Below are 22,472 nucleotides of genomic sequence, written 5' to 3' on the forward strand. Positions count from 1 at the left end.
AGGCGGCAGAGGCCATCCAACCTGGGGCCGGCGGGCTTCTGGGACCGCAATTCCCGGCAGGGAGCACGCCCTCCGGCGCCGGTGGCCGGGCGGGGAAGGATTCAGGGGGCTGCGGGGACCTCCGGGCAGAGTCCGGGGGTTTTGGGGGCTGTGCACTCCCCGCGCTCAGGCGCTCTCCTTGACTCCCTTTCTCTCGCCAAACAGCGGCGGCGCCAAGGGGTCAGTATGGGGGGACATTCTTCGTTAGTCACCGTCGAGGCTTGGGGTAATATAAGTAAAACCAGGGTGCAGAAGCAGAACAAGTACCCTAGCCCTGGCTTTCGACTCGTCAGCTGCCGCTCATCACCTCCTGCATCGCAATACCGTCCCCCCCACTCTGACCCCGGCCCCTGGCCCCAGTGGCGCGAGCCGCGGTAGTCCCCACGGAGGCTGGAGGTGAGAGAGCCCCTTGACCACCCCCAACCCCCGCCCCGGGTTGGTCTGCCCTCCGGTTCCCTAGCGCGGTGGTTCTCAAACTCCAGCGTGCCTCTCCCGGAGGGCTTGATAAAACACGGATTGATGGACCTCAGAGCTTCTGTTTCAGGTCTGCGGTGTGACCCGACAATTGGCAAATCTAACAAGCTGCCAGGAGATGCAGATGCTACTGGCCTGGGAACACACCGCAGAATCACTGCCCAGCTTCACCAGGGGCCCGACATCCAGCGGGGGCCAGTATGTGTCGTCCGAACATACCAAAAAACCAGCCTGTCAACTTGGACACGGAACCTTGAATAGGGTAGGTGCCAGACGTAAATTGAAAGTGAGCTCAGCAAATAGGTTAACTGATACAGAGTCAGGTACCAGGGCTGTAACATCTTATCGAGAGAGCTACACACAGAAAACAAACCTGAGACTTTGGGAGCGGGCTCACCCAGGCAGGTGCTCAGTTATCAAACTTGGTTGGCTTTCTGGAAGGAAAGAGAGAGACTAAAATTTAGGGATTCTTAACTTTTTTTTGTGCCATGGCCGTCTTGTGAAACCTGTGGACCCCTTCTCAGAATAATGCTTTAAGTGCATAACAAAACATGGAGGATTACAAAGCAAACTACTCATACTGAAATTAAAAACAATACGTTGATAACACAGTATTGTTTCTTTGCTAATGCGTTAATTAACAAGATCTAGTAGCAGGTCTAACAAGTACTAGAATTTCAAAAAGGTGATGAAAGATATTTTGAGAGACTTGTGACATCAGAAATGTAATATGAAAATACCTGTTCTATTAGTGCAAAGTGGCAGGTTCTTCTAATACCACTGTGGTGTTGCCAGTATTCCTAATGGGGAAATGCTAAATTTTGCTTAGAGGCTAGTGAAAATATTGATGTAATCTTTTTCACTATCCAATTTTTGGGATTCCCCCAACCCTGCAGTTTTATCTATGGATCCAGGGTCTGTAGACCCCAAATTAAGAATACCTGGATTTAATAATCTTTTGTGATTAACAATAATGTTCTTACTGAATGCTTACTATTTGCCTGTTGGACTTACACACAGTATTATTGATCTTCCTAGCCATTCTGTGATATAGTTATAACTCTGTTGAAGATATGTAGAAATGGAGGTTCTCATAGGTTAAATAAATTGCCTTAAAAATTCCAATTCATGGGCAGCTGGGTGGCTCAGTTGGTTAAGCATCTGCCTTGGGCTCAGGTCATGATCTCAGGGTCCTGGGATCGAGTCCCTCATCAGGCTCCCTGCTCAGTGGGGAGTCTGCTTCTCCCTCTGCCTGCCCCTTCCCCCAGCTCATGTGCACGCTCTCTCTCTCTCTCTCTCTCTCAAAAATAAATAAATAAAATCTTTTTAAAAAATCCAATTCATAACTCTCAGGAATTTTACTACATTTTTAATCTTCCAGTCTTGATGTAAATGAATAATACTTTTTTAAAATCCAAACTCAGGTGTAAGGTGTTAGAGCTGGTTCCAAAACAAGGAGAATCAAGCATTTTTTGTTGTCCATTTGTTGATCACAGCTGCGGTGGTTTCTGTTCTTTGGTCTTACAGCTCTATAAGCATGCTTTAAAGTAATTTTTAACACTACTATAGGTGAAGTATAGGATAAACAAAATGCATAGCTGTTTCTTACTAGATGTCCATAACCATTTTATATTACATTGTTTTTCAGAAGTAGACAAGGGTGGTCCAGTGAAGAATCAGATAACAAAGATACATACAGAAGTTAAAAAAAAAAAAAATCCAGTATCTTAGGGATTTCATGGTCATTACCCCTGGGAGGAGAATTCCTTTTTACTTCCTAGTGTTGAATCAGAAACCCCTAGAACCTCGGAAATCTTCAGTAAAAGCCAACTATATAGGTTAGATACAATTGTGATTGTTATCTTAAAATTTTTTTGGACTCTCTGGTCATTGGTAGCTTTGTTTTTAGACTGACACTGTCCAATACAGGAGCCACTTGCTCCATGTGACCACTGAGCACTTGCAGTGTGGCTGGTCCAAATTAATACAGGTTCTGCGTATAAAGTACACACTGGCCTTTCAAAGATTTAAATTGTTTTCATTTTATCTGTTTCTTTTTACTTTTTAACATGTGGCCACTAGAAAATTTAAAATTACATGTGGGCGGCTCACTTTTTCTATTAGACAGGGCTGGTTGAGAGTAAAGGGATTGATCTTATACGCAAAGTTATCAAAAAAGGAATAAACTGAAGCATTTAAAATCTAGTCTTTTTAGTTCTAGTAGTACTAGCCTAGTAGAAGGTGATTATTTCCTGCCTTATTTCAGAAAGGAGCATAGATCACTTGCAGAGAAGAGTAGTATTGACTAAAAGAAGCAGGAAAGAATAGAAAAAAGGTAGAAGAGTTGAAAAATGAAAGCCCCAAAGCTAGAGATAGACCCCAGGTCTGGATCTTAATTTCCTAATGGTTAAGACAAAGAGAAAACCAGCGAGAAAATTCGTATAGCTACAGGACAAAAACATACCGGTTGCGCAGGAGGAATGACTTTGCCTGGCCCTGAGCCACAGGAGCTGTTTTTCTTGGGCCCTCATAAAGGGGACACTGTGATGTAGTGGACAGCATCCCCAGCAGTTTGCCTACCGCGAAGACAATGGTGGGTTTTACGCAGCTGTTTGTTATATCTGCTAGATATGAAAACGTGCTCTCTGGTTAGAGCCTTGGGTCCTCATCCATCCGGCTGTGGCGGGCGGGTGAGAATGCGCCCCTCAGATTTCCTGCTTCAGCGAGCATAATTGATCAACAGCCCAGCCCCTGCAGCGCAGGCCCGTTCTCCAGATGATGGACTCAATTGATGGGCGACTTTCATCATGGACTCTCCATGGGCCTGGCTGAACTTTCCTAGCCTTGGGCTGAGATCCAAGATTCTTCTTATTCACCCCTTCTTTCCTCTCTCCTTCACAGGGTCACCTCCTCTGACTCCTTCCTCTTTCCCCCACAGGTGTTCCGCCAATAAATCTCCTGCACATCTAAACCCATCTTGATGTCTGCCTCTCAAAGGACCCAAACTGATACACCTAACCCCCTGCTGGGTGGGACACGAGGTTCCGCCTCTGCTGTAAACTGTTGCACAGAGGCCATGAGAAAGAGCATGAGTTTCAGTCCATCCTTGAGTTTCCAGCTTATGCGTGTAGGGTTCCAGCTTGCTTGGATCTTCTCTTCTTTCCCTTACCTTCCCACTGGACTCTGCATCAGATGTGGAGGTACGGTCTTACAGAAGCTGTTTAACGATCCCTCACAATTACATAAGCCAATTCCCTATAACAGAGTCCTTTCCGTGTATTTGCATGTGTTCAACAGCGAAGCAGAACCAGTAAGAGACATATACAGGCACTATCCCCAGCCCTGTGTGGGTATCGTGTACTGTTCCTCTAACCTTTTGGGTGGTTTCCTTACATTCATCAGTATTGTCCTAAATACTGGAGGAGGGCCCAAGAACTCTTTAGAGATCCCCCTCTCTCTGAAGCTCTTTCCAGTACTCTGTCTGTGAACTCTAACTGCCTTGGGCTCTTAACTTTTTCTGCTTAACTTAGGGAGTCTGCTGAGCTCTGCCTGTGTTTTCCTTGAAACTCTTTCAAGGCAGTGAGCTAGGGCAATCGCAGGGCTCACTGCATTTCTTTTCCATTTTCCATCTTTGAGGGATTGCTATCCTTTGATACAGAGTTTCTTGAAAAACTGTTGTTTATACTGTGTCCTGTGTTATTTTAGGTGGAGAGTAAATTCAGTAGATTCATTTTGGTTGACAGCAAAAGTCCAGTACATGTATTTTGAATGAATGAATGAGCTTGTCCTTGGCATCCATCCTGAGATTGAACCCTTTGCTATAAATGTGTCTGACACTTGGATGGTGCAGTGACCTTGCCATATGGAGGTGCTACAGTGGTGTAAATGTATGTGTGTACAAATTTTTTATCCACCAATGGTGTAAATTTCTTATAGTACTAAAAACCTGTGCTTCAGAAGACTTTCAGAAATGTGCATTTCTATTTATTTTTTATAACATTTTATTTATTTGAGAGATAGAGCACAAGCAGGGGGCAGGGGTAGAGAGAGAGAAGCCGACTCTCCGCTGAGCAGGGAACCCGATGCAGGGCTCGATCCCAGGACCCTGAGATCATGACCTGAGCCGAAGGCAGAAGCTTAACCAACTGAGCCCCCCAGGCGCCCCTGGCTTTTAGAAATGTGTATTTCTAAAAGTGTCATTTTATAGCAGGGAAACTTTGGGTGGGGAAATGAATCAACCTATAAATTATGTTAACTGAATTTCTGTTACATTAGTTTGCCCATCTACCCACTTTTATACTTGAGAACTTGCAAATTTTCTTAGTATATCCAAGTACTGTGTAGGGCATTAAATATACTATGAATATTTGGTAAATATGAGTTGACCCACTTTATGGCTAAAAAGAGGAAACACATTCTGAACTGAGGCGCACAATACGTGAGCGAAGGGAATTGCTAGTGGTATTTTGTAATCTTCAGCTGTGGGCCAGGAAATGTGCTAAGCACTTTATATTATTTTATGCTCTTCATAATAAAGTGAAATGGGTTTTATTATCCTATGTTACAGGTGAGGAAACTGAGACTCAAGAAGTTTAAACACACAAAGATGTTTCTTACTTCTTCAAGAACGCATAGCCAGTAAGTGGCATAGTCAGAATTTGAACCCAGGTTTGTCTGCCTCCAAATCCCATGCTCTTTCTCCTATATTCTGACTCCTTTATGGAGGTGAGGCATACAGTTCGAGCCATACCATGTTTATTAGTATTTTTACAGGGAAAGAATAAGCAAATCTGGCCAATTGAAAACATGCAGAACATGGACCGGTGAAGTACAGTTTCAGTGGTTGCTGATAAGTGGCCTAAAATCACTCATGAATATAGAAGTCACTAACGCTGGCTTAAAGTGTACACCAAAGCTAATTTTTCATGATGCCAGGGTTTTCATTGATAACAAATTAGTTATAAAAACCACAGTGTTCTAACTGATTGGAGATAAAAGAATGATTGGATCTTCCCTTCATCATAACCAAGGTAGTATTTCTCAGTTCCTTAACCTTATCCGGCTTCTGAGACAGTCCTGAGCCTCCTTCCTCCGTGAAGAGTCCAAGTGAGTCCATTGACCAGGCGATAGCATCGATCATTCAGCCTTTGTTGAGTGTCTGCAATGTGCTTCGTGCCCCTGCCAAGTGCTGTGACAAGAGACCTATGTTTGAATCAATTAGGGAGGAATTCAGTATGTGCTGGAGGTCAAGGGTGGCAAATATAAGCCCACTGATTGTTTTTTAAAAAGTGAATTCGTGTCATATTTTGTATAAAATTTATTCTCTTCGGGAAAGTATATGAATTTCTAGCTTATCTTTACCAAACTTGGAAACACTGGTAGCAATTGCTCTACCTTAGCTGAGGGACAGTTCTTGAATTTGTCACAATACCTTTTATTTCTTATCGTCCCTTTAACATGGAGGCGGAGTGCCTATTGTCTTTGCCATTATCAGTGGCCCAGAAGACCGCCTGACTTGCTAAATGCTGGTGGCCTTGGTTGGCAGCCTCTTGCTAGAGGCTTAGAGAAGGCATTATAGACTTTTAACGCATTTTCTTTAGTTCGAGCTTCCTGAGAATCAAGGGGTGGTGGGGAAGAAATGGGATGTATTTTAAGATATAGGACTGATTTTGGAAGAGAGTCTATAGTTGCATATCAAAACTAGATGTTGAGAGGGAAGTATCGGACAGAGGAGTATTTCAGGAAAGAAATCTGTAGAAGGTCAGTAGGAAGAAAATCAGTTACTTCAGTTACAAACAGATACATGCAAGTGGGGCGGCGGGGGGAGAAGAGGGAGGGAAGGAGGCAGGACAGGGAGGAAAAGGCAGGCAGGATGCTCTGTGGAAAGAATTGCATCCATATGACAACAAAAGTGAAAAAAGCCAAGACACAGTGGACACTTAGCCCAAGTAGAGTTTAGGACCTGGTCAAATAGAGGCCCACCTATTGTTCTAAAAAAGGTAAATTAGCTGTCATATTTCACATGAAAATTCAGATTTCTGTCTGCACTTAAAAAAATCTACACTGACCGCTTATCTTTTTTTTAAAATTTTTTATTGTTATGTTAATCACCATACATTACATCATTAGTTTTAAATGTAGTGTTCCATGATTCATTGTTTATGCATAACACCCAGTGCTCCATGCAGAACGTGCCCTCTTTAATACCCATCACCAGACTAACCCATCCTCCCACCCCCCTCCCCTCTAGAACCCTCAGTTTGTTTTTCAGAGTCCATCATCTCTCATGGTTCGTCTCCCCCTCCAACTTCCCCCGCTTCATTCTTCCCCTCCTGCTATCTTCTTCTTTTTTTTTTTCTTAACATATATTGCATTATTTGTTTCAGAGGTACAGATCTGAGATTCAACAGTCTTGCACAATTCACAGCGCTTACCAGAGCACATACCCTCCCCAGTGTCTATCACCCAGTCACCCCATCCCTCCCGCCCCACCCCCCACTCCAGCAACCCCCAGTTTGTTTCCTGAGATTAAGAATTCCTCATATCAGTGAGGTCATATGATACATGCATTGACCGCTTATCTTAAAAGAAAAATCAGTCAAGGCTGATCTGTAGATACTTCACTTCCGATTGCCCAGGCAGTGGGACGATGATGTGAATGGAATTATGATGAAAAAAAAAAAAAAAACCAATGAGTTAAGAAAATATTAAAAAAAAAAAAAGAGGTAGAGCCATATGTGACCTGGATTGTTTCACCTTAGGGGACATTTTTGGGAAGAGTTAGTGCCAAGTGAAAGGGCAGAGTCATGAAGGAAGGAATTCGTGTCTCGTATTAAAAAGTTAAATTGAACCGTTTTGGCTGGAGAGAGCATCTGGTGGTACTGAATTTTTGGCTCCTCTTCTGAGTTGGGTTAGTCCAGCATACCTAATACATCAGCAGTTGCCATTCTCTGTGTTGATCTTCTGTGCCCTGGGATTTGTGGCAGAGATTGCGGGTTGCCACTTGATATCCATCCTCTCCTTCTTTCTTAGTAAAACAGAGCTCCAGTTTTATTCTGGGCTGCAATGTGCCTGGCTGGAAGAATGTACTGCGTTTCAGTCTTCCTTGCTGGATGTGGCCAATGCAACATAGGCAGAAATGTTGAGGGGGCTTTCCAAAAGATCACTTAAAGGAAGCCGACTCGGTTCCGAAGTGTCCATTTGCTCCCCTTTCCGCTTCCTCCCTGCTGCCTAGGAAGGAGACGGGCTGCTGGAAGTGCCCCAGCCATCTTGCGTGGTGAGCTGACCTTGCCATATGGACGGACTGCAGCTGGTGGCGCAGAATGATAGAGGGAACCTGGGGCCACGGACTGCCCCTCTCTGGTCTTGTTACCTGACGCAAGGAACTCCATGTGCTTAAGCCTCTGCTATTTTGGGTTTTCAGTTAAATGAAGTGGAACCCAGCCTGAAGAGTGTTCGCATGAATGGGAACCCCAGGACTCAGGGAAGCTGGGCGCGCACTTTCCTCGTGCCCCGTCAGTGCTGTCTGTGGCCTGGATTATGCCTTCGGTGCTGTGATCCAGGAGAGTTGGGCCTGCTACAATGTGGGTGCTAGGAGGATGTGCTAGAAACAAACTGATGGTACCTTGTGTCCCCTCTCCTTTCAGAGGCCACGTGGCAGGGCAGATGTCCATCAACTGCTTTGGGCTGATCACATATTCACAATAAACAACGGGGACCGACAGTGGCCTATGGAAGTTTTAAAGGGAAGACTTGATCACATTTCGCCTTGTTTACTGTCTGCCTTGTAAACAACACACCTGGACTCTCACCCTGAAACTGGAAGCGGAGTTCCTAAAGTTCAAGTTTAAAAAGTCTGAAATCCAATCAACATTCTTTGGCTTTTTATAATTTGGTTATATATGTTAGAGGGTTGACATCCAGCTGATGTCCACAACTGCATGCATACGTGTTAAATTATTAAACTACTTTCATGCCGGTTGGCAAATAGGTACTGCCCAGCCTTCTCAGCACCTGCTTCTAATTTGGACCTCTTAGACCACTGCCTGAACAACCAGCTGAAAGGCAGATGCCCAGCAGCAGGGCCTTCCTGGATCTGGTCACGATCCACTTTTAAAATTAGGCGTTTGAGCTCACAGTGTTCATTTTCCCAGCAGTGTGTTCATTGCTGCCCAATTTTTGTCAGTGGTTTGATGGAAACGCGGTGGAGGGTGATGTTCTAGATTTTCCAGAGTCCAACCCTGGATCAAATCAGGTCAGCAGAGGAACTGAGAATGTGTATTTCATTTCAGTTTGTTCCTGCCACCTGCCACCCTCTCGAGAACTGGTCTTGCTGAGTTGTGTGTGGGGGTGATGTCATCAGCCTGTGCTGAGAGCCAGAGGAGGAAATGGCAGAAATGACACTCACTGTCGTCTGTCTTACAGAATGTTGTCAACCTGTGTTGCTTTGTATCACAGCGTCTATTTAGAAGAATCCTCAGAGACTTGCCTAACTGGTCTTAGAAGCAAAAACAGTTATATTACTCCTGGAAAGCTGTTCTTTTTCATCTGAGAAGCCTGTCAGTGTCCAGTTTTCTCTTCTCCCTGTCTTTGTAAGTGTACTTACAATCATTCTGGAATGAAGCAAACAAACAAAGGAAGGAAGGAAGGGAGCAAATACTTCAAGTTATGAAAAATCAAAGCAGATAGATGATCAAAGGAACCCAAATACACAGGCATTTTGTGTTTTTTTCCTCAGCGGAATTTCAACATTAACTTATCACAGATTAATACCGAGTAATAATTATGTACTTTGCTTTTCAAAGCTCTGAAGTACAAATAGTAAGTACTTGAAGAGGATATTCTCTTTAAGTGCCAAGTCTACAGACTTCTAAGCTCTTTTTTTTTTTTTCTTAAGATTTTATTTATTTATTTGACAGAGAGAGAGAGACAGGGAGAGAGGGAACACAAGCAGGGGGAGTGGGAGAGGGAAAAGCAGGCTTCCCACTGAGCAGGGAGCCCAATGCAGGGCTCAGTTCCAGGACCCTGGGATCATGACCTGAGCCGAAGGCAGATACTCAACAACTGAGCCACCCAGGCGCCCCCTAACCTTTTCTTACCACCATGTTTTTAGAAATACCCAGCACAGTTAGGGCTTTGTAGAATGATATTTGGACACTTTGCTTTCATTCGAAGGTAGGCACGATAAAAATGTCTTTGTAGGCTTTGTCCCGATTTGCCTTTTGCCAAACAGGGAAAGTCTGTTGTTCATAAGTTCCATAAACATGTAATCTAGGCATACCCAAGCACTGTGTCTTCTGAGATTACGGTTTCTTTTTTTCCTTTTGTTAATAAACTGATGCAAGTCTCATCCCACGTAATTGTGGGCCGTCCTGTACCCTACCTACGATTTCCAAGGATTCTCCAGAGGACTGCATTCTTTTGATCCTCTCCTACTTTCAATTCTTACTCTGGTTGAATTCTTTGCCCCAAAGAATTCTTTGCTTCTCCTCCCTTACTTCCCTAAACATTGCTAACACAGGGTTATAGTGTGTAGCACTTTTATGGAAAAATTGGAGAGAACCCAAGAGGCACACAGGCTGGGGATCAACTTCCAAGTTCAGGGTTAGGTATGGTTGCCTCCCCCTGAGACTCCTCCCGCTGTCATGTCACTCTTCCTCTCCCTGTGTTCTGGGCAAGGAAACCACTCACCAGGGGAAGATGAACATTTTCTAGTACCTTATCCTGCAGAGCGTTTTAACTGCCTCCCTCAGACCCCTGCCTATTTCAGCAGAGAGGCCTTTCTATGCTGGAGTCTCCTATTACATAGTGGCAACAATAGCAAAGAACGGCAATGTTGTATATTATATTTTGCATTAAGTTCTGGAAAAGCAAATTCTTGGGCAGCATTCTCCCTTCACCAAGCAGGACCCATGTGTTCTGGAGACCTTATGGTTTGTGGGGAGAAATCTGGAATCTGTAGTATATTAGACACTCTTTCCAGATATTTTTGGGCTGTTAGTAGGGTAGCTAATCAAAAAAGTCTGGTAAAGATCTATAGCAGTGATAGACATACTATGTTTTGTATTTTACTAAAATACAGAATTTGATAATCTTGCAAATTGGGCTAAGGCCTTTTTTTTGATTATTGGCTTACTAATTGGAGTTCCCTGGTATGACATTCTACCTATAATACATTGGTTACAGTGTCCTGTTTTTGTGTATTTATTTATTAAGATCTATTATTTATTTATTTTAGAAAGAGAGATACCGTTGTGGGGGAGGGGCAGAGGGAGAAGTAGCGAGAGTTTTAAGTAGACTCACCGCTGAGCAGGGAGCCAGGCGAGGTGAGGCTTAACCTCACGACCCTGACAAGGTCATGAGCCAAAACCAAGAGTCAGACACTTAACTAACTGTGCCACCAAGGCACCCTTGGTTTTGTGTATTTAAAATAAGAGTTTTTTTCAAGCTGTCAATGCAAAATATATCTAGATTTTTATGGCTACTTCCTGCCAATATTTGTTGGCCTTATTTGCACTTTTCTTGACCAGAATTCTCTTAGCAGTTCGCTTTTATCTAATTTTTCCAAAGTAGTCAATGTATTTCTCCTAGAAGTGACAACCGTCTTTCTTTTTGCGCTCATTTAATCAGTTTCATTTTACTGGAATTAAATAATTACAGTAACGTAAAATTGCACGCACAGATTTGGGAGCAAACATAACTGACTCCTGGTAAGCATGTGTTTCACGTGGTGGAGGCAAGGTGTGTCAGGGCCAGACTAGGCAGCAGCATCGGGGCAGGGGGACATTCTACAGAAGGAAGGTGGCGATTGGCTTGGAGCGTTAGTTAGTGAGGGTCCATTATGGGAGCTTCTCTCTGAGTAGATTAATATTAATAGCCAAAGGCCCAAGGGCTACCTCTGTCTACCAGGTATATGACTTCATGGATGTAACATCATCTCTCTCAATCTCAATTTCATTTGTAAATTATGGAAGAAAAAAAAGAATGCCAAACCTACCTGCTAGGAAGATCAAATGAAATAATGTATGTAAAGCTCTTTTGAAATAGTAAAATGCTGTAAAAAACAAAAATGTTTTCGTTACTATAGGTTTTTGTTTTTGTTTTTTCATTCACAGTATTTGATAGCTATGGGGAAATATCTGTTTGGACTCTCTCCCACCTTTTCTTTGTTTATGATGATTGATATTCTTGATTTTTAGCTTAACTGGAGCCATATGTGATGTGGAGAGGCTAAGTCCCCTGTAAATTGTTGTCCTGATAATGAGTTGAATTTTCCCAAATATAAATAACAGCCTTTCCGGATTTCCATTTAAGAAATAAGTTTGGTTCCAGTTAGAAACCAAGACACGTGATGGTTCATCTGGCAATGTTAAGGCCCCCAGACAGAAGCAAGACTTGTTCCCTATACTATACATATATTTCAATGTTTGAAACTTAAGACTCTGATGGTATTATCTAAGCAAACAACCATTCTGGCTAAAAATGTCCAAACCAGAGAGTTTTTATATATATATTATTTCATTAAATGAAGGTAAATAAAGTAGGTGTTATTATCTTATGTTTACATAGCAGGAAGTTAAGGCTACGAGGGGTTAAGAATCTTGCTCACACTCACATAGCATGTAGTAAGTGTTTGGGCTGAGCCTTGAATCCAGGGCTTCCAGTCCAAATCTCATGATGTCTTGTATGCAAACTCTCTCATACAGAAATTGGATAAAATATACCTAAATGATTCACAGACTGGAGCAAACAGAAATAATTACAGAGTGTCTGAAAAGTCAAAAAACATAAGGATGAATTCATTTTTAGAAGCACATTTTTAGAAGTATTAATTACATTTTCAAATAATATACTCTTAGGATATTTTTTCGACTCCCAGAAAACATTTCAGGTGAAATACCTCTAAGCCTAAAGCAATAGGTCCAATCTATTTTTTATTCTGAAAAAGTACAATGAATATACTGTTTATGTTTCTAGACCTTTTGGACACCCTGTTGTGTCCAGGTCAGTTAGAAAAATTAGTAAAAAATCTCAACTTATTATTATGAGTGTCTGTTGTATTAGCAACAAGTGATATAAATGAAATACTTGAAACATTATTAAGTGAGAACGATTTAATTCTTTTATTTATCACTGAAAATAGTAGAATTCTATTACAGCAGAACTCATTATTATGAATATTTGCATAGGCCAAAAATAAAAGCATGTCTCTAGAAACCTACTTAACCTACAATAGGAACTTGAATGACAGGTCATTAAAAGTAATCATGATAATACAAGGTTATACAATCTTTAAAAAGAAAGGGATAGTAATTGGCTCAGGGTGGCTAACTCAGCAACTTTACCATCAAAAAGTCCCTGATGATGTCAGACAAGATATATTTTGGGGCAGAATAAGTCTAGCACCGGACAAGAAGGTATACCATCTATGGATTAGACATTTCCTTCCTCTGAAGGGAAAACAGATGGAAATCAATTGATGGAATAAGCTGCATGTTTAAATACTGGCACTACTGGATTCTCAAAGATCATGGAATACTTTCAAAATTTGGAGATTTTGAACCCAAAGTCTTATATTTAAGTGAAAGAATATGCAAGAAAGAAGGCAAAATAAAGGCCTTTAAAGCATTTTTAAAGCATTCAAGACCTGAGAAAGTTTTCTTCCATAGGCAATATTGATGACACAGTCCAGAAAAATTAAAAGCCCAAAGAAAAGAAAGAAATGGGACAAAAGAAATATAAGTATATAAAGAAACCAATAAAAATTTTGGTTGTGTCTAAATAATATTGGTATGTAATGAGAGTGAAATATTTTATGGGTAATTTCTAGAAGAATAGAAATTTAATGCACTTTTTAATCCAATAAAAGGCAGGAAAAAGGATAAAAGCAAGAAGAAATCGTGTAGCAAATTAAAAACATTAAATTGTAATGAAGTAGAAAGGACATAATTATCAGTAATCACAAAAAATATGAACGTTATATTTTTCAGTTATAATACCTTAATTGAAACCTCTGGTTTCAATTAAATTAAATTAAAAAGGGTTGCAAAGGGGCGCCTGGGTGGCTCAGTGGGTTAAGCTTCCTAATCCTGATTTTGGCTCAGGTCATGATCTCAGGGTCGTGAGACTGAGCCACAAGTTGGGCTCTCCTCTCAGCAGTGCAGAGTCTGCTTGAGATTCTCTCTCTTGTTCTCCTTCTGCCCCTCCTCCCTGCATTCTCTCTCTCCCCTTAAAATAAATTAATAATAATAATAATAAATAAAAATAATAAAATAAATATTTTTTAAAATGTTTGCAAAACTTTAGCTTCTATTTATGACATATTTAAAGTCAAATGATAAAGAGAGATTGAAAAAGTTATTGCAAGCAACTGCTAATTGAAAAGTAGGGTGTAGGGCACCTGGGTGGCTCAGTTGGTTAAGCGACTGCCTTCGGCTCAGGTCATGATCCTGGAGTCCTGGGATTGAGTCCCACATGGGGCTCCCTGCTTAGCAGGGAGTCTGCTTCTCCCTCTGACCCTCCCCCCTCTTGTGCTCTCTCTCTCTCATTCTCTCTCTCTCAAATAAATAAATAAAATGTTAAAAAAAAAAAAAGAATTCCCTGATGTTAAAAAAAAAAAAAGTAGGGTGTAATAATGTTATCAGGAAAAATGAATTCAAGAAGAATCATATTAAACAGAACAAAGAAGAATAGTTCATATGGATTCAAGTTATATCAAGCCACGAATGAGTCATAAACTTTTATATCCCTAATAACTTGGCAAAATGCACATAGAGCAAAAGGGGAGAAAAATATGGAGAAATTGATAAATTTGCAGTCTTAATGAGATATAGAAATGCATCTACTTCAAAAATGGACAGATAAACAAAAATTAAGTAAAGATATAACTGATTTTAGTCGTATAATTAACACATTTGGCCCAAAAGGCATGTGTAAAACTTTGCACCTGATGTAAAGCGTACTAATTGTTTTCAAACACCCATGGCATGTTTATAAAAATCTATCATATGTATTTCATAAAAAGACTCTCCACAAAATTTAAAATATAGAAATCATATAGGGTATATTATTTGACCAAAAATCAAAATTCAATAAATTAGTTATTAACAAAAGGTAGCCAAAACAAACTATTTACTTAGAATTTTTTTTTTATTATGGTATGTTAGTCACCACACGGTACTTCATTAGTTTTTGATGGAGTGTTCCATGATTCATTATTTGCATGTAACACCCAGTGCTCATTGTAATATGTGCCCTCCTTAATACCCATCACTGGGCTAACCCATCCCCCCACCCCCCTCCCCTCTGAATCCCTCAGTTTGTTTCCCGGAGTTCATAGTTTCTCATGGTTCATCTCCCCCTCTGATTCCCCCCCTTCATTTTTGCCTTCCTTCTCCTAATATCCTCCATGATATTCCTTATGTTCCATATATAAGTGAAACCATATGATAATTGTCTTTCTCTGCTTGACTTATTTCACTTAGCATAATCCCCTCCAGTTTCATCCATGTCAATGCAAATGGTGGATATTCATCCTATCTGATGGCTGAGTAATATTCCATTGTATATATGGACCACATCTTTATCCATTCGTCTGTTGAAGGGCTTCTTGGCTCCTTCCACAGTTTGGCTATTGTGGACATTGCTGCTATGAACATTGGGGTGTTACTTGGAAATTTTAAAAAGCATATACTTCTAATTAATTCTTGGATGAAATAGGAAATCAAAATTGAATTTATAAATTATTAAATAATTGATTTTTAAAGCAATATACATCCAAACTTAGGGAATATAGCTAAAGCAGCATTAGGGAAAATGTGTAGCATTACTCATACTTATGAGAGAACATGGAAAATAAATGGACTATATTTTCAACTCAAGTGCTAGAAAAAGAACAAAATAAGTCCAAAAATGTGGGGGGAACCCCAAAATAATAAAGAGAAAAGCAAAAGTTAATAAGTTAGGAAAAACAAGAGTAGTTGATTGGTATAACTTATTGATCAGTAAGAAGCCAAATTTTGGTTCTTTTAAAAAACTTTTAAAATCGACAAACACTTGGCAGTTGTAATCAAGAAAAAGAGAGGGAGCATCTGAGTGGCTTATTCGGTTAAGCAGTTAAACATCTGCCTTTAGCTCAGGTCATGATCTCAGGGTCCTGGGATGTAGCCCTGCATCAGGCTCCCTGCTCAGTGGGGAGTCTGCTTCTCCCTCTCCCTCTGCCGTTCCCCCTACTTGTGTTCCCTCCCTCTCTCTCTCAAAAATAAAATCTTAAAAAAAAAAGAAAAAGAAAAAGAAGCTTTATAAAGATAACCTTGATAATAAGGAAGAGATGTAACTACAGATACAGATAACTTAAAAAATTATGAGAATTCTGTGCTTGTCCTTATAGGAATAAACGTGAAAGTCTGAATGCAAGGATGATTTCCCATAAATTCCTATAATTGGTTTATAAGAAGTTAGAAGGTAGAATATATCTTTTCCTAAAAAAGGAACGTAGCCCAAATAGTTTTGAATAGTCAAGTTCATCACACATCAAAATTCCCATGTTACATAAAATGTCAAAAGCATAGAAAAAGATAGAAATCTTCGTAACTTATTTTAGAACTCCAAAAGCAAAGATGATGTAAAAGATATAGTTTATAATAGCATCAAAACTAATAAAATACTTAGCAATAAATTTAACAAAATAAGAGCAAAACTTGTACTTTTAGAACTATGTAACATTCTTGAAGGATGTTAAGTATTAAATGGAGAAACATCTTATGCTCATGGGTCAAAAGACTTAATATTGTTAAGGTGGTAATCTACTCCCAAACTAATCTACAGATTCAACACAATACCCATTAAAGTTCCAGTGGGCTTCTTTGCAAAACTTGAAAAGCTGATCCTAAAATTCATATGGAAATTTAAAAATTCATATTTAAGAAATGTAAGTAGCTAAAACAATCTCGAAAAAGAACAGCAAAGTTGGAAGATTCATACTCCTGATTTTAAATTGACTCCAAAACTACAGTAGTCAGGACAATGTGGTACTGGCATAGGATAGACATGTAGGTCAGTGGACTGGAACTCAGAGCTCAGAAAAAAAACCCTGAAATTGGGGCACCTGGGTGGCTCAGTCAGTGGTTAAGCATCTGCCTTCCACTCAGGTCGTGACCCCAGGGTCCTGGGATCAAGCCCCACGTCGGGCTCCTTGCTCAGCAGGAAGCCTGCTTCTCCCTCTCCCGCTCCCCGTGCTTGTGCTTTCTCTCTCTCTCTCTGTCAAATAAATAAAATCTTAAAAAAAAAAAAAAACCCTTAAATTTATGGTCGATTGATTTTTTGACAATGGTGACAAGACAATTCAATGGAGGAAAGAATAGTTTTTTCAAACTATTGGTGTTGGGACAACTGGATATTCACATGCAAAAGAATGAAGTTAAACTCTTAACTCACATTATACACAAAAATCATTCAAAATGGACCATAAAGCTAAAGGTAAGAGCTAAAACTAGAACATTCCTAGAAGAAAGCGTAAGTGTATATGTTCATGGCATTGGATTAGGCAATGGTTTCTTTTTTTTTTTTTTAAGATTTTATTTATTTATTTGACACAGAGAGAGAGATAGCGAGAGCAGGAACACAAGCAGGGGGAGTGGGTGAGGGAGAAGCAGGCTTCCCGCCGAGCAAGGAGCCCAATGTGGGGCTCGATCCCAGGACCCTGGGATCATGACCTGAGCCGAAGGCAGATGCTTAACTACTGAGCCACCCAGGCGCCCCTAGGAAATGGTTTCTTGGGTATGACACAAAAGCACAAATAATGAAAGAAGAAACGATAAATTGGGCTTCATCAAAATTAAAAAAACTTTTGTGCTTGAAAGGACACCATCAAGAAAGTGAAATGGTAGGTAACCCACAAATTGGAAGAAACTATTTGCAAATCATATATATCTGATAAGAGAGTTGTATCCAGAATACATAAGGAACTCTTACAACCCAATAATAAAAATAATAAAAAATAATTCAATTAAAAATAGGCAAAGGATTTGAATAGACATTTCTCCGGAAAAGATACACACAGACGGCGAGTAAGCACATGAAAAAGGTGCTCAACATCGTTAACCATCAGGGAAATGCAAATCAAAACCACAGTGAGATACCATTTCACACCCACTAGGATGTTTACAATCAAAAGGAGAGATACTAGTGTTGATGAGAATGTGGAGAAATTGAACCTTTCATACATTGCTTGTAGGAATGAGGAATGTCTTTTAGAAAACAACCTGGGGGGTGCCTGGGCGGCTCAGTAGGTTAAGCGCCTGCCTCCGGCTCGGGTCATGATCTCAGGGTCCTGGGATTGAGCCCCATGTCGGGCTCTCTGCTCAGTGGGGAGTCTGCTTCTCTCTCTCTCTCAAATAAATAAATAAAATCTTAAAAGAAAAGTACCTGGTAGTTCCTCAAAAGGTTAAACACAGATTTGTAATATGACCCAGCTATTCTGCTCCAAGGTATATACCCAAGAGAAATGAAAACCTATATACTCACAAAAATGTGTATGTTCATAACAGCATATTCATAAGAGTCATAAAGCAGAAATCACCCAAATGTCCATCAACTAATGAATGAATAAGCAACATGTGGTATATCCATGGATATTCAGCCATAACAGGAAGGATACATGCTACAACATGGATGAACTTTGAAAAAATTATGCTCAATGAAAGACACCAATCACAAAAGACCACATATTATATGATCCCATTTATGTGAATTGTCCAGAATTGGCCAGTCTATAGAGATAGAAAGTAGTCTAGTGGTTGCCTAGGGTTAGGGGTACATGTGAGGGAAGATGGGTGGCTGCTGTTAATGGGTTTCTTTTTTGGGTGATGAGAATGTTCTAAAATTAATTGTGATGGTTATATGAAATCTGTAAATATAGTAAAAACCATTGAATTCTACACTTTAAATGGGTGAATTCTATGGTATATGAATCTCAACAAAACTGTTGAAAAAAAGTATTAAAAAAAAGTGAAAACCAGTTTTTCCTATTCACTGTCAATATATTAAATAAAATACTAGTAAACCAAGTCAGCACTATATAAAAAGAATATTATTAACCCAGACATGCTAGGGTAATCAATCATAAGTAAATATATTATTATAATTGCAGTAGAAGATTCGGCATTTAATATATAAGGATTTAAATACAGTATTTTGCCATTTTGGAGGAGGAACAAAGAGAAGTGTTTACCAACCCTCCACACTGCAATTTTTTTTTAAAATAAAGATATTATTTATTTGAGAGAGAGAGAGCGTGCACAAGCTGGGGGGAGAGGCAGAGGGAGAGGGAGAAGCGGACTCCCCACTGAGCAGGGAGTCCGTTGCGGGGCTCAAACCGAGGACCCCAAGATCATGACCTAAGCTGAAGGCAGACACATAACCAGCTGAGCCACCCAGGCATCCCCACACTGCAAGTTTTTAACACATTATAATGACAGGCTTTTAAACATAAACATAACCAAGACCACCAGTGGGAGTTGCCTTTTAGTTAGTAAGGTTGGAGGGGCTTTGGGATGCTCAGCAGGGGAATGGAGACTTGGTGATACTCAAGTGGAGGACATGGAGACCCGCATCTCTCAGATGGAGGAGATGAGACCCCTGACAGCACGGGAAAGAAAGGTCAACATCATAGGTACAAGTCAGCTAACTTCAAAAAGGCTCTTTGGAAAGTGATACTGATAATATACATTTGGAAAGTGGCATAGAGGCTTTAGCTTCTAGTTAAGGATAAGATGCACTATTATGTGAAAGGACTGATCCCTCTCTTCCCCAGCACACTGACAAATTAAGTGATCCAAACTCTGTGGTCCTCTCAATAAGGTGAAATAAAAAGTGATTTTAATCAATCACCTTGTTCTGCTCTCCGAGGACAGCACGTCCCCCAGCCCCGGCCTTTGTCCCCAGTGTGGGAAGGACCAAGGATCACAGTGTGGGGGTTAAGGCTGCATGTTATATCATCCCATATGTTTTCTGGAAGTGGGATATGCAGGAGGTTGTTGTGTCTAATTTCAAGGATAGACCAGTGACCTTTCCAAGTCTCAAATTTATGTTGATATTTTCATTGTAATAATAGCTTCCCTGAATTCTTTCCTTAGCTCACTTCAGTATAAGAGCTGCTTAATCGATTCTATTACTCTTTTAACCAAGTATATTACTTTTTTATGTACGATACACCCATATTGTAGTCTGCCCACCAAGGTTTGTAATCCCAGACCAACCATGCCCTTATGTTACAAGGCTGCACAAGGTTCTGGTAACAGCCACATTGCGATGCAAACTCATGGTACCATGTCCTTATGAAATCTTATTTAACTGATATCATGCTCTTCATATTTTGTTGGTTCCTTAGGCCGTTAGGTCTACTTTTCAAGACTCTTATATTCAATCATCTTACTTTATTGGAAACATTTTCCATATTTAATGGACTTACAATGCTGGTAAAACAATCTCACCCAAGATACATCCTTCCTTCCTTCCTTCCTTCCTTCCTTCCTTCCTCCCTCCCTCCCTCCCTCCTTCCCTCCCTTCCTTCCTTCCTTGATAGGATTGTATCTCATCTAAGCAAACAATAAAGACATATTCATGTGGCAAAATAGTAATAGCTTGCATTTACTGAGTGTGCATTATGTACCAGGTCAGGACTAAGTGCTTTACACACAATATTTCTGTTTTCATTAGCCAGCCTCATTTTAAATTCTAAACCACAGATCTCAAAAGGGCAGTCAGTACCTCACTTCTTGCTGTACTTCCTAGGATGTTCTTTTTCTCACTACAGTGATGATTTCAGACCTTTTCTCTCTTTGCAAAACCCAACTTCTTCCCCTGTATTCATACCAGCTGATGGCCTTGCTTATACTTTATTGAGAAAATAGAAACAATCGGATGGGAACAAACATCATCCAACCAACCAAATCTCCAAATTTCCTTGCATTTGTGCCTCTGCTCTCTACCTTGTGTCTTGTTACAATGGATGAAGAATCACTGTTTTCCTCCTTTGTCTTTTCTAGGACGTTGCTCTTGGAAGAATCCCCTTCTCTTGCTTGCATTTATAATGTCTTTCTCTCTATAGTATAGTTCTAACAGGATGCAAAAATTCTCTAGCATCTTCCATCTCGAAAAGACAAAAATAAAAACCTCCCTTGACCTCATTCCTTTTCTTGCCAGGACCCATTTCTCTGAACTTCCAAAGAGTTGTTTATATTACTTTCTCCACTTGCTCAAGACCTACCTCTCCTAACTCCCTCCAAACAGGCTTGTCTTTCCATAGCGCTGAGACCATTCTTGACCAAGTTTGGTTGACCTCCATATTCCCAATCTACTGTCATTTCATGTTTTGTTTTTCCCCCCCCCTTACTTGACTTCAGTATTTGATGAAGTGAACTACTCCTTTCTTCTTTTGGTTTCTATGACATCACCCTCTCTTGGTTTTCTTCCATATCATCTGTCACACTATTTCCAGCACCTTTGCTGGTTCCTTGTCTGCTCAGACTTGCCAGTGTGATTGTTAAGATAGGAGGAAAATCAGAAGATGGAGTTTTGGATACCAAAGGAAGGAGATGTGTGCATCCTAGAGGCTGAATAAGGAGTAGTCACCAGTAGAGGACGGTTGAGCCCAGTGGCCTGGCAACCTCACAGATGCATTCAGCGGTATCATGGTGTCAGGATAGGGATAAGGCTGAAGTAGAGGAGGTAGCTATTTCCAAACAATCTGTAGACCAAGGAGGGGCTCAGATCATTCCCATTTGGGTTCTACTGGTTACAATAAGCTACCAGGAAAAAGGAAATGCATTAGGATTTCCCCTTGAACTAAAGAATAAAGACAGAGCGGAAGGTATTCTGCATCAAAAACACCTTTGAGGAAGGGAAACAAATGTGGGCAATTATGTAAATAAAGCCATTCGGCCTTGAGAAATGGATAGGACACGGAGAGAGGAGGAGAAAACAGATTAAGTAAAAGAAAACCTGCTAGTCAGTTCACCTCACCTTAATTCCCTTTGCATATTAGTCCTCTTTAGTGATAACACTCCTTAACAGAAACATGAAAATTTGTAGAGCGGTCAATAAGAGCAATTGGTTTGGAGGGCAACATCCTTGTTTCTTGGTGTATAATTCCAAAATAAATAAAGGACCCCAAGCAATATAACAGACAATATTTTCAAGAGCATTTGTCACAGTAAGCACATGAACAGAGAAAATGGAGTAAGATTTATCTTCATGCATGAGCTAGGATGTTGTGAAAATATTATAAACCATTGGCCATAAACCCAGTCTCCATGTTGTATAGCCAAGGGTGCTAAGTTACAGTAGTGGTGGAAACGCTACAACCAGTCTTCTTTTAGTTACTCAGAGTGATAATTTTAGGTGTCTTTCAGAGTAGCTAATTAAAAAGTGTGGAGATTGCAAAATCAGTTTGAACAAAAATATGAGCAAACTTCAGAGTAAACGAAAGTACTACTATATCCCATATCTGTTCCACTGTTTCAGCAAATGGAGCTGCCACTGACCCAACAGCCCTAGCAGGAAACCTGTGGGCCTTCCTACCCTTCTTCCCTTCTCTCCACTCTTCCTGCTTGGTTCTTTGAGTCAGCCTTCAACACTTGAGCATCTGCTTTCAGCCTCACTATTGCCTGGGGCCTGGGTGGGGAGGTGGTTATGTCATCGGTGGGTCCCTTCCAGCCTCCTCACAGACCTCGGTTCTTGAGTTCAGCCAAGAAAGACCTCAGAGCCAAACTCTCAAGTAAGCAAGCCTTTATTAGAAAGTGCAAAAGCGAAAGTGTACTTTCGGATGGGAGAACAGGCGGGCCCAGAGATGGCAACTGTACAAGGGGCTGGAGGTGTCTTCTCTTTTTATGCTTGCATTGTTTAAGGGTCAGAGCTAGGGCAGTCTCTGAGATGGCTTTCAGTCATCTAAGGGACTCCTT

General features: G+C 40.7%; 1 long non-coding RNA gene across 1 annotated transcript; it reads left to right on the plus strand.

Annotated features, from left to right (window-relative positions):
• Window positions 1–8: 8 nt before the first annotated feature.
• LOC144381940 (uncharacterized) lies at window positions 9–15,005 on the plus strand. The gene is made up of 3 exons (XR_013448230.1): window positions 9–435; window positions 584–775; window positions 7,748–15,005. It is a non-coding gene; the product is annotated as an uncharacterized LOC144381940 (long non-coding RNA).
• Window positions 15,006–22,472: the final 7,467 nt, after the last annotated feature.

Source organism: Halichoerus grypus, chromosome 1, assembly GCF_964656455.1.
Source record: "Halichoerus grypus chromosome 1, mHalGry1.hap1.1, whole genome shotgun sequence".
NCBI classification, from domain to species: domain Eukaryota; kingdom Metazoa; phylum Chordata; class Mammalia; order Carnivora; family Phocidae; genus Halichoerus; species Halichoerus grypus.